This window comes from Bombina bombina, chromosome 5 (genome assembly GCF_027579735.1).
Source record: "Bombina bombina isolate aBomBom1 chromosome 5, aBomBom1.pri, whole genome shotgun sequence".
NCBI classification, from domain to species: domain Eukaryota; kingdom Metazoa; phylum Chordata; class Amphibia; order Anura; family Bombinatoridae; genus Bombina; species Bombina bombina.
In genome coordinates this window covers 209,200,010-209,217,521 of record NC_069503.1, presented here as the reverse complement: position 1 = coordinate 209,217,521, position 17,512 = coordinate 209,200,010, and the positions used below count along the sequence as shown (strand labels likewise).

Genomic DNA, 17,512 nt, shown 5'->3' with positions numbered 1-17,512 from the left:
TAACTTAAAAGGAAATAAAAAAAAAAAATTAGTTGAATGTTGCCGATACCTTCCTGCACTATATACTGTATATATATATATATATATATATATATATATATATATATATATATATATATATATATATATATATATATATATATATATAAAAATATATATATATATATATATATATATATATATATATATATATATATATATACATATATATAGCTTCCTGCACTATATACTGTATATATATATATATATATATATATATATATATATATATATATATATAAAAATATATATATATATATATATATATATATATATATATATATATATACATAAAAAAAAATCTTTCAGATAAGGCAGTTTCAGAACGGGAAATTGTCTGATCAAAAAGTCACATCAAGTTCTCCTTTCCTATTTAGAATTGTTATCTTTCACTACACCTTGAATTCTCAAAGTAGTGAGGTGTTGAATAGGAAATCAGCTTATTCAATTTGTACTAGCATTTAAAGGGGGATAGCAATATAAGCAAGAAAAAATATTTCTAGGGGATGCTTCATAGAGATTATTTGAGGTTTTCAAATAGAATATTTAATTAAGAATAAAATGTTTTTATCTTTTAACTCTAAAAGCTTTATATGCATTCTAATTCCGTAACTGTGACTAATAAGACGTTTTCTATTGAAAGATAATTGTATTCTATTTGAACTTTGTACATTTTTAACAATATCCATGATAGACTGCATATTAGCATAGTTATAGTAGATAATAAACTTAAGAATACAACATACTATATATTTGGAACTTTATCAGTGTAAATAAATTATAAACATAGGGGCCAATTTATTAATATCTATCCGACATGATATGCTGTAGCGTATCATGTCCGACAGATATCGCTGAATCCCGACAGCATACACTGTCGGCATTTAACATTGTACAAGCAGTTCTGGTGAACTGCTTGTGCAATGCTGCCCCTGCAGATTTGCGGCCAATTGACCGCTAGCAAGGGTTGTCAATTAACCCGATCATATAGGATCGGGGGGATTGCAGACCGCAGCCTCAGAGGCGGCGGACCAGTTATGGTATCCCATATTCTTAAGTGCGCTAACCTGAAATGAAAATATGAATATTTCACATTCCAATGTTCTGCAGATAGAAGAATATGTTATATTTATTTGTAAATACATATGTCTCTCTCTCTCTCTCTCTCTCTCTCTCTATATATATATATATATATATATATATATATATATATATATATACTGTATATAGATATATGTGAGTTTTTTTGCATAAATATATATTTATACATATATATATATATATATATACAGTATATAAATGATTATATACAGGTATATATATATATATATATATATATATATATATATATATATATATATAGTGGGGCAAAAAAGTATTTAGTCAGCCACCAATTGTGCAAGTTCTGCCACTTAAGAAGATGAGAGAGGCCTGTAATTTTCATCATAGGTATACCTCAACTATGAGAGACAAAATGTGGAAACAAATCCAGACAATCACATTGTCTGATTTGGAAAGAATTTATTTGCATATTATGGTGGAAAATAAGTATTTGGTCACCTACAAACAAGCAAGATTTCTGGCTCTCACAGACCTGTATCTTCTTCTTTAAGAGGCTCCTCTGTCCTTCACTCAATACCTGTATTAATGGCACCTGTTTGAACTTGTTATCAGTATAAAAGACACCTGTCCACAACCTCAAACAGTAAAATTCCAAACTCCACTATGGTAAAGACCAAAGAGCTGTCGAAGGACACCAGAAACAAAATTGTAGACCTGCACCAGGCTGGGAAGACTGAATCTGCAATAGGCAAGCAGCTTGGTGTGAAGAAATCAACTGTGGGAACAATAATTAGAAAATGGAAGACATACAAGACCATTGATAATCTCCCTCGATTTGGGGCTCCACGCAAGATCTCACCCTGTGGGGTCAAAATGATCACAAGAACGGTGAACAAACATCCTAGAACAACACGGGGGGACCTAGTGAGTGACCTGCAGAGAGCTGGGACCAACGTAACAAAGGATTCCATCAGTAACACACTACTATGCCGCCTGGGACGTGTCCCCTTGCTTAAGCCAGTACATGTCCAGGCCCGTCTGAAGTATGCTAGAGAGCATTTGGATGATCCAGAAGTAGATTGGGAGAATGTCATATGGTCAGATGAAGCCATAGTAGAATTGTTTGGTAGAAACACAACTCATAGTGTTTGGAGGAGAGAGAATGCTGAGTTGCAACCAAAGAACACCATACCTACTGTGAAGCATGGGGGTGGCAACATCATGCTTTGGGGCTGTTTCTCTGCAAAGGGAACAGGATGACTGATCCGTGTACATGAAAGAATGAATGGGGCCATGTATCGTGAGATTTTGAGTGCAAACCTCCTTCCATCAGCAAGGGCATTGAAGATGAAACATGGCTGGGTCTTTCAGCATGACAATGATCCCAAACACACCGCCCGGGCAACGAAGGAATGGCTTCGTAAGAAGCATTTCAAGGTCCTGGAGGGGCCTAGCCAGTCTCCAGATCTCAACCCCATAGAAAACCTTTGCAGGGAGTTGAAAGTCTGTGTTGCCCAGCGACAGCCCCAAAACATCACTGCTCTAGAGGAGATCTGCATGCAGGAATGGGCCAACATACCAGCAACAGTGTGTGACAACTTTGTGAAGACTTACAGAAAACATTTGACCTCTGTCATTGCCAACAAAGGATATATAACAAAGTATTTCGATGAACTTTTAAAATTGACCAAATACTTATTTTCCGCCATACTTTGCAAATAAATTATTTCCAAATCAGACAATGTGATTGTCTGGATTTGTTTCCACATTTTGTCTCTCATAGTTGAGGTATACCTATGATGAAAATTACAGGCCTCTCTCATCTTCTTAAGTGGGAGAACTTGAACAATTGGTGGCTGACTAAATACTTTTTTGCCCCACTGTATGTATATATATATATATATATATATATATATATATATATGAATATCTATTTATAAATACATATAACATATTCCCTATTGTGCAGAACATTGCAAAGTAAAATATTTACAGTATATGCACAGTATAACACTTTATTAAATATCAATATTGCATATATGTGTTTTTACATGTTTTCATCTACTTAACTGCAAAGGGCTCCAATATGTGTATACAATTGTATTTATGTATTTATATGTCTTTAAATATCCATATACACATATAAATACATATGTACACACATATAAATATATATATATATATACAGTATATATATATATATATATATATATATATATATATATATATATATACACTTATACACCTTTAGACTGTATATGTATGTATCTCAATGTTAAAGCACTTTGCCTGATTTTATTCCCTATTACCTGAGACCTCAGATCTTTAAACCTTTATAACTTTTGTGTGCACATTTTTAATGTTTTAAGTGACACTTTTTTTGGCTTGTGAAACAGTTAACCAGAGATCGTAATTCACAATTGCGATCAAGCGATCATGTTTACTTTCAACTTGTAATACGAGCAGAAAACCTGACAAGTGCAAATAGCCATAATAAAGCTCTTATCGCTCGCACTTAACTGATAATGTGCTAATGGTAATCTGGCCCATAGTAAACAGCAAATCAGGTAGAAAGAGATGAAACTTATACTAGTATACAATAAGCTCAGTCCAGTAAACATGCAGAGTCCTACACCGGAATTCCGTCAGCAAGAGGTTGAATTTGTAGCAGTATACAATAAGCACTGCCCAGTAAATAATCACAATCATGCCAAGGTAATCAGGCAGCAAGCAACAGTAAAGCAGTTCCCAGAAGCAAGATCAGAGCAAACAGAGTCAAGTGGCAGCTGGGAACAGAATATGTCTTCAGAATATTTTTTTTATTTGGCGTTACTTTGTCGTTATCCATTGCCAATGTTGACATGGGCAGCGCCATTGTTTTATATTTGGGTCTGAGCATGTGCAGGTTGGTGCCACTATTTTTATTGCTTAGTAACTAGGAACAAATTAAGGGGTCAACATTACAATACGTTGTTCTTTTCAGCTGTCTTGTTATCTCATATATATTTTGAAACAGTTACAAATTGTCAGCTTTTCAGTAATGCCAACATGGATAGGTACAAATCTTCCTCATAATACTTAATCTAGATTTTTAAGAAATATTATAAAGTATATAATATATATATCTGATTCTATAGCCTACAAATAGAATATATTGTGCTGTGCATTAAAAGTTTAATTTAATAGGTCTTGTAAAAACTTTAATAGACAAATTCCTATCACAAGTCGTTAAAATTCTAAGTTACAATTTTTTATTTTTTTTATTTAACTTTTTATTTTTTTAACAAATGTATTTTTCTTGTCTTTGTGGGTTGGTGAGTTAGTTAATGGGCAGAAGAAGCTGTAGTACCAAGTCAGCCATCGCAGATTCCAAAATTTGGGGGTCAATCACAATTTATGAGTGATTTATTACCAAAATGGCTTTTTGCTTTCTGGCTGAATTTGTCATTGAGTTTCCCTGTTGATCAACTCAAGGTCACAAAGGCACGTCCATCTTTAGGAGTTCAATAATGTAGGTGTAGGTGCAAGCACTTTGAAATGCTGTCATAAACATATTTGGACTGCATAGAGACACGTCCCCTATAAAACCCGGTCACAAAAGCTTTATCTATTTTGAAGCTCTCCTAGGCAGATACAAAGTGCAATGGAACAGGTTCACAATTTATAGTTTCAGTTCTTTAAAAATCCAGTATAAGAAGATATTATAAGTTTTTCAAAAGAAACCTATAGTCACCATCTTTTTTTAAGAACATGCCAAAATGGGAATGGTCCTTTAACGACACACGTCGTACAGGGTACATCATACAAAAACTGGTCTTTAAAGACCAACGGCGTACCCTGTACGTCATCAGGGGTTTCAAGCGGCTGGAAGCGATCCTGATGCTTTCAAGGTATTGACGTGATGCCTCGATATTGAGGCATCACTTGTCAGGCACAACTAAGAAAGAAAAAATGTGTGCAGCTTAGTTATTTGGACCACAACTGCTGGAAATGAAAAAACAATAGAAATTGTATGGTTGTTTGCAACAGAGTGAAAAGGTAAAACAAAATTTAGGAATTAGGCAGCTATGTAAAACCTTATTCCTTATTGCAAAGTTTTAATATACAGGCAGTAATTGAGCATATTCCCTATGGCTGCCACATGTGTCTGGGTAGTCACTGTGAGAAAGTAAATGCAGCAGGGGTATGCTCAGATAAACCTGAGATTTTAACATTAATAAAGGTAAAAATAAATAAGCAAGGATAAAATGGTACTATGATCATAGAAAAAAGTAAGCAATTGCTATTGTGAACAGAGTTATGGTAAAACAGCAGGATATGAGGGAATGAACTAAAAGTCACAGAAAATAACAGCAGCAACTGAGATACTAATCTTAGAGTATAGCAACAAAGTAAAAATTCAGAGACTGGCTTACCCCTAACAGAACTGTTATAATGATAGTTGCAAACACCGGGTTGTAATGGCGACTTGCCAGAGGGAGCAGGGAAGCTCAGTAGCAGCTGGCTGATGACGTCACAGCATGAGGAAGCGGAGCTCTGTGAAAAGTGAATCCCAAGGCCGGTGTGCTGCAGGGGAAACTGAGTTAGAGGTAAAGGTAGGAATGAGGCTTTTGAAATAGCTGAATCTTCTGAGGGAGAAGCAGGCAGGAAGGAGAGGATGACAACAGAAATCCAGTTAGGAGGAGTAGAGGAATCCAACAAACAGAAGTAGTATGATAAATCTTACAGAGAGCAGGCTCAGGTTAAGGTTTAAGACAAACTTCAATACTAAGCAATGTGAAAATGCTGGGAGGGGCCTTAAATAGGCTGATGTTAATGGGAGCAGGATGCTTTAAAGGGACAGTGCAGAGAATAAGTATGCCATTATCCTGACAGAATCCCCCCTCCAAGGAGCCACTCCAGTGGCTCAAGGCCCAGGACGATCCGGATGTCTCTGGTGGAAATGAGATATCAAACGAGGAGCGGATATGTTGGTAGCTGGTTCCCAGGAATCATCATCTGTAGAGAAACCCTTCCAACGAACAAGATATTCAATACGTCCCCTGCGGAAACGGGAATCCAGGATTGAGTGAACTTCATACTCCATTTCAGGGTCAAGAGAAATAGGTGGAAGAGACGTTTGTAAAGAGAAATCCCTGAGATCCTTATAGGGTTTGAGAAGGGATACATGGAATGTGGGATGAACCCTTAAATTATCGGGTAATTTAAGCCGGACAGCATTGGCATTAATGACGAGTTCAACAGGGTATGGACCAATGAACAACGGAGAAAGTTTTTTCGAAGGGGTTTTCAAACTTAGGTGTTTGGTGGATAGCCAGACGAGATCACCTTTTGTGTAGACAGGAGGCGGAGTTCTGCGGCGATCATAATACTGTTTCTGGAGTTGTTTTGCTGCTATGATGTTGGACTCGATGGTTTTAAAGTTGGAAGAGATGGAATCAGACAAATCTGATATACTAGATACTGGAACGGTAGAAGATGGTAGGATGTGAAACTTGGGGTGAAAACCGTAGTTTGCAAAGAAGGGAGTTTGACCAGTAGTGGAATGAATAGTGTTGTTGTAACAAAATTCAGCGTAATGCAGGAAGTCACTCCAAAGATGTTGTTGAGAGGAACAGAAGAGTCTTAAAAATTGTTCCAACCACTGGTTACAACGTTCAGTTTGACCATTACATTGCGGGTGGTAAGCAGTAGTTAACTTTCTCTCAACAGATAAAGTTTTACAGAAATGGTACCATAGTCTGCTAGAAAATTGACTGCCACGATCACTGAGGATTGAAGTGGGAAGTCCATGATACTTAACAATATGTTTGAGAAGCAAATGTACTGTCTCCAAAGCGGTAGGAAGTTTGGAGAAGGGGATGAAATGGCACATCTTCGTGAAGAGATCTACAACGACAAGGATGGTGGTATTCTTTGAAGAGACTGGCAAATCTACAATAAAGTCTAAAGCAATCTCAGACCATGGATTCTTTGGAGTAGGCAAAGGCAAAAGCAACCCATAGGGAGAGTGTTTATCCCTTTTTGAAATGGTACAATTAAGACAAGAGTTTACATAGTCCTTAACTTGAGTTGCCATATGAGGCCACCAGTAATCTCTTTTTACTAGATCGAGAGTTTTATGGATACCTGGATGACCATCTAGAGGTGAATCATGTACAGATTGAAGGAGAATGAGTCTGAGGGAAGGTGGAACATATATCTTTGAATCATGAGAATAAAGTCCTTGAGTATTAAGTTGAAGAAGGTGTGATGGCTTTGTAGAGTCGGCCAACTGTTCCTTTTTAAGGTTAGATGAGACTTCGAGAGTAAAAGAAATGAAGTTTTCTTTCGGTATGATGGATTGGTCAGTCGTTTGATGTGGAAGACTTGTGGGTAACCGGGATAGTGCGTCAGCTTTTTGGTTCTTTCCAGCAGGATGGTATGTGATGAGGAAATTAAAACGAGAGAAAAAGAGATTCCAGCGAACCTGTCTTGCTGACAAGGTTCTAGTGGCCTTCAAGTACTGCAGGTTCCTATGATCTGTATAGATGAGTGTAGGAATGGAAGTACCTTCAAGGAGGTGTCACCAGTGTTCCAGGGAGAGTTTTATGGCTAAGAGTTCTTTGTCACCAATAGGATAGTTTTGTTCCGCACTATTCAAAGTCTTGGAGTAAAAAGCCACAGGATGTAACGGTTTTGACAAGTTTTCTCTTTGGGAGAGAACAGCGCCAATAGCAGAATTTGAGGCGTCCACCTCAAGAACAAATTGTAGATTAGGGTCAGGAAAACGGAGTATTGGTGCTGAAGTGAACTTTTGTTTGAACAAATCAAAAGCGGATTGTGCTTCTTTAGTCCACCTGAAATGTGAATTATTTTTTGTTAGAACAGTTAAAGGAAGAGCAAGTTTGGAGAAATTTTTAATAAATTTGCGGTAGAAATTCGCAAAACCCATGAAGGACTGAACTTGACGTTTAGTTGTTGGTATGGGCCAATTTAAAACTTCATCAACCTTTTTTTGTTCCATATGGATACCTGAAGGAGAAATTTCATATCCCAAAAAGGATATGGTCTGTGAATTGAACAGGCATTTCTCAGCCTTAGCATACAAGTGGTTACCTCTGAGCCTTGATAAAACTTGTCTAACATGGGAAATGTGTTCCTGATAGGTCTTGGAATAAATTAAAATATCATCCAGATAGATGACAATAAAGACATCTAATATGTCCCTAAAAATGTCATTAATTAAGTGCTGGAAAGTTGCGGGCGCGTTGCAGAGCCCAAAATGCATCACGACGTATTCGAACAATCCGTATCTTGTTCGAAACGCCGTGAGCCACTCATCTCCAGATCTAATTCGGATGAGATTATAGGCTCCTCTTAAGTCCAATTTTGTGAAAAATTTTGCTCCCTCCAACCTTTCAATTAACTCCGGGATGAGGGGTAAAGGATATCTGTTTTTTACTGTAATTTTATTTAGTTGTCTGTAGTCTACGATTGGCCTCAATGAGCCATCCTTATTTTTAACAAAAAAAATCCCAGCACTAGCTGGAGAGGTGGAGGGACGGATGAAACCTTTCCTTAGATTTTCATCTAAGTAAGATTTAAGGTGTGTTAACTCAGGGTTTGAGAGTGGGTAAATATGACCCGTGGGGATCTCAGAGCCAGGTATGATCTCAATAGGACAATCATACTTCCTGTGAGGAGGAAGATTGTCGCACTGGGTTTTGCTGAATACATCTGCATAATCCTTATAAACCTCAGGAATTTGAATTGTCTCATTGGATTCAGTGGTTTGCAAAATAGTAGCTGGGAAACAAGTAGTAGAGCAGAATGTAGAATTAAATGTGACTGTTGAGGTAGACCAATTTACTTCAGGATTATGAATTCGGAGCCAGTTTATACCGAGAACTATGGGTGAAATAGGGGATGATATTACATCAAATTACATATACTCCCTATGGTGGTCTGGGGTAACAACAAGTAAGGGTATTGTTTGATATTTAACTCTACCTGATGTGATTGGATTACCATCTATTCCACGTAATAACACAGGAGACCTTTTTTGCACAAGTGGAATTTTATTGAATTTAGTGAATACAGTATCTATGTAGGAGGCTGTAGCTCCTGAGTCAATAATCGCGGGAGCGTTGATTCGATGTGACTCCCACTGTAAAAGAAGAGATAAATTTAGGTAAGGGAGAGCATGATCCTGAGTGGTACAACAAAAAGGTTCTTTATACATCTTACCCTTGTTTTGTTTCAGGAGGGAAGGACAGTCCCTGACAGTGTGTTTGTCTGAAGCACAGTATAAGCAGAGGTTATTAGCCCTTCGTCGGATCTTCTCCTCAGAGGTTAATGGTCCCTTTATAAAACCTATATCCATAGGTTCAGCAGTTGATTTGCTGGGGCTGGGTGTATTTTGTTTCTTTGCAGGATATTCATGAAATGATCTCTCCTGCTGTCTCTCTCTCAGTCTTCTGTCTATAGTTATGCTAAGTGACATTAAAGCCTCAAGAGTATGTGGTAGTTCAGATCTAGACAACTCATCCTTAATTCCTTCTGAAAGGCCTAATCTAAACTGATTTCTCAGTGAAAGGTCATTCCATTGAGTGTCTTTCGCCCATTTTTTAAATTCGGCAATGTAATCCTCAACTACTCTTTTCTTTTGTTTCAAGCCTCGCATTGCAGTTTCAGCAGTAAGCTGTTTATATGGATCCTCATATAGCTGACCCATAGCAGAAAAAAAACTTTCCAACGAATTAAGTATATCATCGTTATTCTCAAAGTAAGTGTTGGCCCATGTGCGGGGCTCACCTCTCAAATAGGATATAACTGTGAGTACCCTTGCTCTATCAGTGGGATAGGTATGAGGTTTAAGGGAGAACATAAGCAAACAAGCATTCTTGAAATCTCTATACTCAGATCTCTCACCACTAAATTTTTCTGGTGTACTAACCTGTGGTTCTAATATAGGTACCCTCTTATCAACCACATCCCTGATATAAGCTTTTAAAGTATCATTTTCTGTTTTCAAAGTATTAACAGCTTCAGTTAATAAATCAACCCTCTGTGTGATATTTTGCACATGTGCGTTCATTCCAGCTGGGTCCATAGTTTAGGCTTAGTATTATGTCAGGCACAACTAAGAAAGAAAAAATGTGTGCAGCTTAGTTATTTGGACCACAACTGCTGGAAATGAAAAAACAATAGAAATTGTATGGTTGTTTGCAACAGAGTGAAAAGGTAAAACAAAATTTAGGAATTAGGCAGCTATGTAAAACCTTATTCCTTATTGCAAAGTTTTAATATACAGGCAGTAATTGAGCATATTCCCTATGGCTGCCACATGTGTCTGGGTAGTCACTGTGAGAAAGTAAATGCAGCAGGGGTATGCTCAGATAAACCTGAGATTTTAACATTAATAAAGGTAAAAATAAATAAGCAAGGAAAAAATGGTACTATGATCATAGAAAAAAGTAAGCAATTGCTATTGTGAACAGAGTTATGGTAAAACAGCAGGATATGAGGGAATGAACTAAAAGTCACAGAAAATAACAGCAGCAACTGAGATACTAATCTTAGAGTATAGCAACAAAGTAAAAATTCAGAGACTGGCTTACCCCTAACAGGACTGTTATAATGATAGTTGCAAACACCGGGTTGTAATGGCGACTTGCCAGAGGGAGCAGGGAAGCTCAGTAGCAGCTGGCTGATGACGTCACAGCATGAGGAAGCGGAGCTCTGTGAAAAGTGAATCCCAAGGCCGGTGTGCTGCAGGGGAAACTGAGTTAGAGGTAAAGGTAGGAATGAGGCTTTTGAAATAGCTGAATCTTCTGAGGGAGAAGCAGGCAGGAAGGAGAGGATGACAACAGAAATCCAGTTAGGAGGAGTAGAGGAATCCAACAAACAGAAGTAGTATGATAAATCTTACAGAGAGCAGGCTCAGGTTAAGGTTTAAGACAAACTTCAATACTAAGCAATGTGAAAATGCTGGGAGGGGCCTTAAATAGGCTGATGTTAATGGGAGCAGGATGCTTTAAAGGGACAGTGCAGAGAATAAGTATGCCATTATCCTGACATCACTATAATACCTTTTTTTGCACACAGATGCAGAGAGAGCCACTCTGTGGCACTCTCTGCATCGGCCAGCAATGGTGCTGATCGTTGGTGGGTGGGAGCCATTGCAGGGAATCGGGTGGGCGGCCCATCGCTGACAAACTTCCGTCCCGGCCAGCAGTTGTGACTGTCGGGTGCGCGCGGGAGGTGAGGGGTGGGTGAATGTGCGTGTGTGTGCTGGGAGAGGGTGGTGGGTAGCAGAGGAGGGGGGAATACTTTTTCAAAAAGGAACTGGGAGGAGGAGGGGGTAGAGTATGGAGGGGGGCAGCTACACTACAGAAAAAGTAGGTTTTATATTTAAAAAGCCCCATTTGTTTGCAAAGTGGGTACTGGCAGACAGCTGCCAGTACCCAAAATTGTGGCAAATAGTTAGTGGGGGGAGGGTTAGAGAGCTCTTTGGGGGGATCAGGGAGGTTGGGGGCTAAGGGGGGATCATTCACAGCAGAATATGTATTTGTTTAAAAAAAGCCTTTTATTTTAGTACTGGCAGACTTTCTGCCAGTACTTAAGATGAGGGGACAATTGTGGGGTGGGTGAGGGAAGAGAGCTGTCTGGGAGCTCTCTTCTCTCAATGGGAGGGATCAGGGGGGTGGGGTGTGTCAGGTGGGAGCCTGATCTCTACACTAAAGCTAAAATTAACAAGCAATGCCAAAGCCATATATGTTTGCTATTTCTGAACAAAGGGGATCCCAGAGAAGCATTTACAACCATTTGTGCATAATTGCACGAGCTTTTTGTAAATAATTTCAGTGAGAAACCCAAAGTTAGTGAAAAAGTTAACGATTTTTTTATTTGATCGAATTTGGCAGTGAAATGGTGGCATGAAATATATCAAAATGGGCCTAGATCAATACTTTGGGTTGTCTACTACACTACCCTAAAGCTAAAATTAACCCTACAAGCTCCCTACAAGCTACCTAATTAACCCCTTCACTGCTGAGCATAATACAAGTGTGGTTTCACAGCGGCATTTAGCAGACTTCTAATTACCAAAAAGTAATGCCTTAGCCATAAATGTCTGCTAAGAGGAAAATTACAGCTAAACATAAACACCACAGAAATGTAAAAATAGCCTTGGTCCCAAACGGTCAGAAAATGGAAAAGTTCTGTTGTCCTTAAGGGGTTAACAAAGAATTAAAAAAATATATTGTTTAAAGAAATACTTGTACATGTCTAAAAGTGAAAATAAAGCGAGAAAAAAATGGTGCCTGGTCTGCCTACAAATGGCATTCTGATGGTTTAGCAGTGCTACAGATGGAAATGTACTGCAATAGTATCTTATGGAACCCACAATAATGCAATCCCATTTTAAAACATGGTTTTGAAAGTATTGTTAGTGACAAACGTGCCAGTGCCAGTGTGACTTTAAATCAAATATTATAATAAAAAACTAATACATGCCATTGGTAGAAGTTGAGGTCCTGATATGACTTTTCCTAAAGATTCCCTTAGCTCTACAAGATATCACATACTGAGCATATACTGAACACATATAAATATGTCCATGAAGGCTTAAATGGACATTCAAATGCAAAATGATAAGTTCTAATTTGTTAGAGCATGAAGTAACCTCCTGATTGGCTGAATGATTATCCTGATTGAGAGATACAAGGCTTGAAGCTCCAGAGTGGGATTTTTACAGAGGTTGAAACAAATAGGGGTTGGTCACAATCTCGAGGTTTTATACCAACAATGATTTCTGATTGTCAGCTGATACTGATAATCACAATCTTTAATAAAATGTTTCTAATGCTAATACTACAAAATTAACTTTAAAGAATTAAAGTCTTTGAGAATGTTTCTAGATAAATAGTAACCTTTTCTAAAGGATTATGATCGGCACCATTGTCAATGTGTTTTTCTAGAGATCACAATCTTCTTCTGAAAACAAAATTATTATTTGTCTCGTTAATCTCTTGATATCATTTGGAAAAAATGCACATGCTAAAAGACAAACGGCTAGATTACGAGTTTTGCGTTATGAGGGGTGCGGTGCTAACTTGAACGTTATTGTCACCGCTAACTTTCCTACAGTGCTGGTATTACAGGTTTTCCTAAACCCGGCGTTATCAGGCAAAAAGTCAGAGTAGAGCAAAATTGAGCTCCATACCGCACTCCAATACCAGCGCTGCTGAAAGCTTGTGCACGATTTCCCCATAGACATCAATGGGGAGAGCCGGCTGAAAAAAAACCTAACACCTGCAATAAAGCAGTGTAAAGCTCCGTAACGCAGCCCCATTGATTCCTATGGGGAAACAAAATTTATGTTTACATCTAACACCCTAACATGAACCCGAGTCTAAACACCCCTAATCTTACACTTATTAACCCCTAATCTGCCGTCCCCGACAACGCCGACACCTACATAATGTTATTAACCCCTAATCTCCCGCCCCCAATGTCGCTGCAACCTACCTACACTTATTAACCCCTAATCTTCCGCCCCCCAATGTCGCCACCACTATAATAAACATATTAACCCCTAAACCGCCGCACTCCTGCATCACAAACACTAGTTAAATATTATTAACCCCTAATCTGCCACCACTAACATCGCTGCTACCTACCTACATTTTTTTTTTTTTTTTTTAAATAAGTTTTATTGTGGTTTAATTACGGCATACAAGCATAAAATGCTAACATGAATTGGTTACAAAACATATGCATAAACTGGGAGTAGTCTAAGGTAACATCTTGTCTAAGCTTTTCCTTTACAGAAAAAAAAACAGAACAAACAAGACATGAGAATAATACTAGCAATCATTACAGAGCACCTACATTACGGGCCCAGAGGACCTCTCGCAACTTTATTATGTTGTAGTCTCAAGGATTCAAGTAGGTGTATCTACAATAGTATGGACCTCTAAAGGGTCCAATTAGGAAACCACATTATTCAAGTTATGTACAATTTAAATCATATGAGAAAAGTGGTGCGATATGTAAAGTGTATCAGCTTCAAGGTGTAGTATTATGACACATTTCATGTCATAGGTTAGTTACCAGCAAGAGTAACCGAGGGGGGATGGAATGAGTTAGGAATGGGGGTGCGGGTGTAGGGGAGAGGGGGGGAGGAAGAGAGAAGAAAAAAAAAAAGGGAGGGATATGGGGGAAAGAGGGGGAAAGAGAAGTGGAGGATGGGCTGTGGTGTGTAAGGTCCTCTGTCTCTGAACGGGAAAGTCTTCCTGTTTGTCATACTATGAAGGGCCTGAAAAAAAAAAATTCACTGGTTTCCTGGCCTTCCTTTATGGTTTACCTGAGTGACTCCCAGACCCCCCACACCTGTGCATGTAAAAGTGATTTGTTTTGCTGATTGAAAATCGGACCTTCCATGAGTTCCAGGTAGGTCATTATTCTGACCACATCGTTCCAAGTTGGGAGAGTTTTCTGTTTCCATAGTCTGGCTATTGATAGCTTAGCCGCAGTGAGCAAGTAAATGCTAAGAAGGTCTGTCGGGATAGTCGATGTTTTAATGTCTAGATGGAAGAGCAGGGTTTGTGGGGTGGTTCCTAGAAGGGGGGAGAGTTGTGTACATCTATGGGAAATCTCCGCCCAAAAGGGTTGTAATGCTGGGCACTCCCACCAAATGTGGGCTGGTGACCCCACCATCCCACAGTCCCTCCAGCACAGCGGGGAGTTCAGGCTTGAGATCTTAAAGAGTCTCAGCGGTGTGAGGTGCCATTGTGTGCAAATTTTTATGTATAATTCTAGTAGAGTGATGCAATGTAGAGCCTTCCTAGTGAGTGCGGCTGCTTTGGACCAATCGCCCTGATCAGCATGGAAGTGAAGATCTCTTTCCCAGGACATGATATAAGCTGACTTGAAGAAAATGGGAGGGTTTATTAGATCTCTGTATGAGATTGATAGAGCCCGGGGAGTCTTAATGCCAGAGGCCCATCTCCTCTCCCAGTTAGTAGGTTCGCGTAACGGCTTGTCAAGGAAGCCCCGCGATTTCAGTAGGCTACGAAGCCTCCAGAACTCAAATTGTAAGATCTGCGGAGGATTATGTATAGAGAGGAAATCTGATGTCTGGATAAAACGCCCACTTGGGAATAGATCGGCTATACAATTTATACCTTGATCGTGCCACAAGTGTGGATGTGAGTCCCTGAGAGCTGCTAGCAAGCCCGAGAGGGAGTGTGTAGGGGAAGGGTGGGGGGCAATTTGCGGCAATGAGCGGATTTTATCCCAGAAGCGTAGTGCATGCAGAACAATGAAGTTCTGAATCTTGTAGGAGGATCTGACATGTCTAGGCAACCATATGAGGTCTGCTAATCTTAGCTGACCGGGGAGGGTGGCCTGTTCTAGTATCTGCCATTTACTTTGAACTGTGATCTCACTCCACGGGAGGATGTGGGCTATTCTGGAAGCTTCGTGGTAATAAAATAAGTTGGGGGTGCCCGCACCCCCGCTATGGAAGGGCTGCTGCATTATTCTCGTGGCTACCCTAGGATGTTTGTTCCTCCAAACGTATGTATTGCATATGTGTTGGAATTTACCAATAAGAGTTTTAGGAATCTGTATGGGTAATGAGCGGAACAGGTAAGTAAGTTTAGGTAGTAAAACCATCTTGAATGCCGCTATGCGTCCCAACCAGGAGATGCATGGAACACTCCACTTGTCAGCATTCTCTTGGAAATGCCGTAGTAGGGGGTAGAAGTTAGCCTCCAAAATAGTGGATATATTGTGGGAGAGGTAAACCCCCAAGTGCTTGATCTTTTGATGAGACCAGTTAAAAGTGTACAGCTTCTTTAATGCCGAGAGCTCCACGGGTGTCATATTAATGACGTAAGCGTCTGTTTTATTAACATTAAGCTTGTAAAAGCTAACCTGCCCAAACATACGTAGGACATTAAAAAGGAAAGGGAGGGATTTGTAGGGGTCACCCAAGAAGATGGTGAGATCATCCGCGAATAGTGCAGTTTTTTGCACCATCCCCGCAATCTCAACCCCCTGAATGTCTGGGTTGCTTCTTATTGCCTCAGCAAGCGGCTCCATGATGAGAGTGAAGATCAATGGGGATAGGGGGCAGCCTTGCCTCGTTCCATTAGTAATGGGAAATACGGGAGACTGAAATCCTAGGCCCCTCACGGATGCCGATGGCGCAGAGTACAGTGCTTTGACACAGGCATGGAAGTATGGGGGGAAACCAAATTTATTTAGGACTTCGAATAGGTAGGCCCAATTTACCCTATCGAAGGCCTTTTCAGCGTCCAGTGCTAGGGTGGTACAGGGGATATCCTGTCGCTTGGCCTCAAAATAGATATTGAGGATTCGCCTGGTGTTGTCAGGTCCTTCTCTGCCAGGTGTAAAACCTACCTGGTCTCTATCAATAAGTGAAGGGAGAACTTGGTTTAGTCTGGAGGCCATAAGCTTGGCTAGGAGCTTTATGTCTAAATTGATCAGGGATATGGGTCTGAAGTGTTCGCAGATGTTGGGAGCCTTCCCTGGCTTTGGGATGGTTACAATGACAGCTTCTAAGAACTCAGGGGGGAGGGAACTTGACTGTCTGGCTAATGAGCAAACTCTTGTAAGTAATGGGGAGAGCTGAGCGAGGAACGTTTTATAGAAGAGGGCGGTATACCCATCTGGGCCTGGGGCCTTATGGCCCTTTAGAGTTTTAATAGTTGAAACTATTTCCTCTACTTTGAAAGGAGAGTCCAATAGGGATATCTGTTCATCAGTTAAAGTTGGTAGAGATAGCGAGTCTAGAAAGCCCCGAATTTGTTGCGCAGATGGCGCGGGGGAGTCTGGGGAATCCCCCAGGTTGTACAAGGAGGAATAGTAAGTGGCGAAAGCTTTGCCTATGTCACTTGGTAACCTGACTGTGCCTTGTGAGGTTTTTAAATATGGGATGCGCGCCTCTGCTGTTCGCTGTCTGAGCTTGTGTGCTAACAGCCTATCTGCTTTGTTGCCTTTAGCATAAAACAATTGCTTAAAATGGCGGGTTTGTTCTTGATATCTCTTATTTTCTAGGGCTTCTATTTTCGATTTAACTTCTTCGATTTGAGATAGGATGTGAGGGTCTAGTGAGGTCATATGGGAAGAAGTCAGGTCTCTAAGCGTAGTGTGTAGTTGGGCCAAGGTCCCACCTGTATGTTTTTTGTGTTCCGCTTTATATTTGATAAGTAATCCCCTGAGAAAAGCTTTTAGAGCCCCCATAGGCAGAAATCACTGACTGCACCATTATCATTTATCACTAAGAAATTAGTGATTTCCTGCCGTATGAGAGTGACTCTCTCAGGTGATGATAGAAGGAAGTCGGGTAGCTTCCAAGTGGGTCTAGTCATCAAGTAGTGTGGGGCACTCATAGTTA

At 39.7% G+C, this 17,512-nt stretch overlaps 1 long non-coding RNA gene across 1 annotated transcript; it reads right to left on the bottom strand.

Moving 5' to 3' along the window:
• Positions 1 to 9,141: 9,141 nt before the first annotated feature.
• LOC128659282 (uncharacterized) lies at positions 9,142 to 9,427 on the bottom strand. Its single transcript, XR_008402326.1, has 2 exons — positions 9,331 to 9,427; positions 9,142 to 9,250 (listed from the first exon to the last, which is right to left on the bottom strand). It is a non-coding gene; the product is annotated as an uncharacterized LOC128659282 (long non-coding RNA).
• Between the last annotated feature and the right edge of the window lie 8,085 nt (positions 9,428 to 17,512).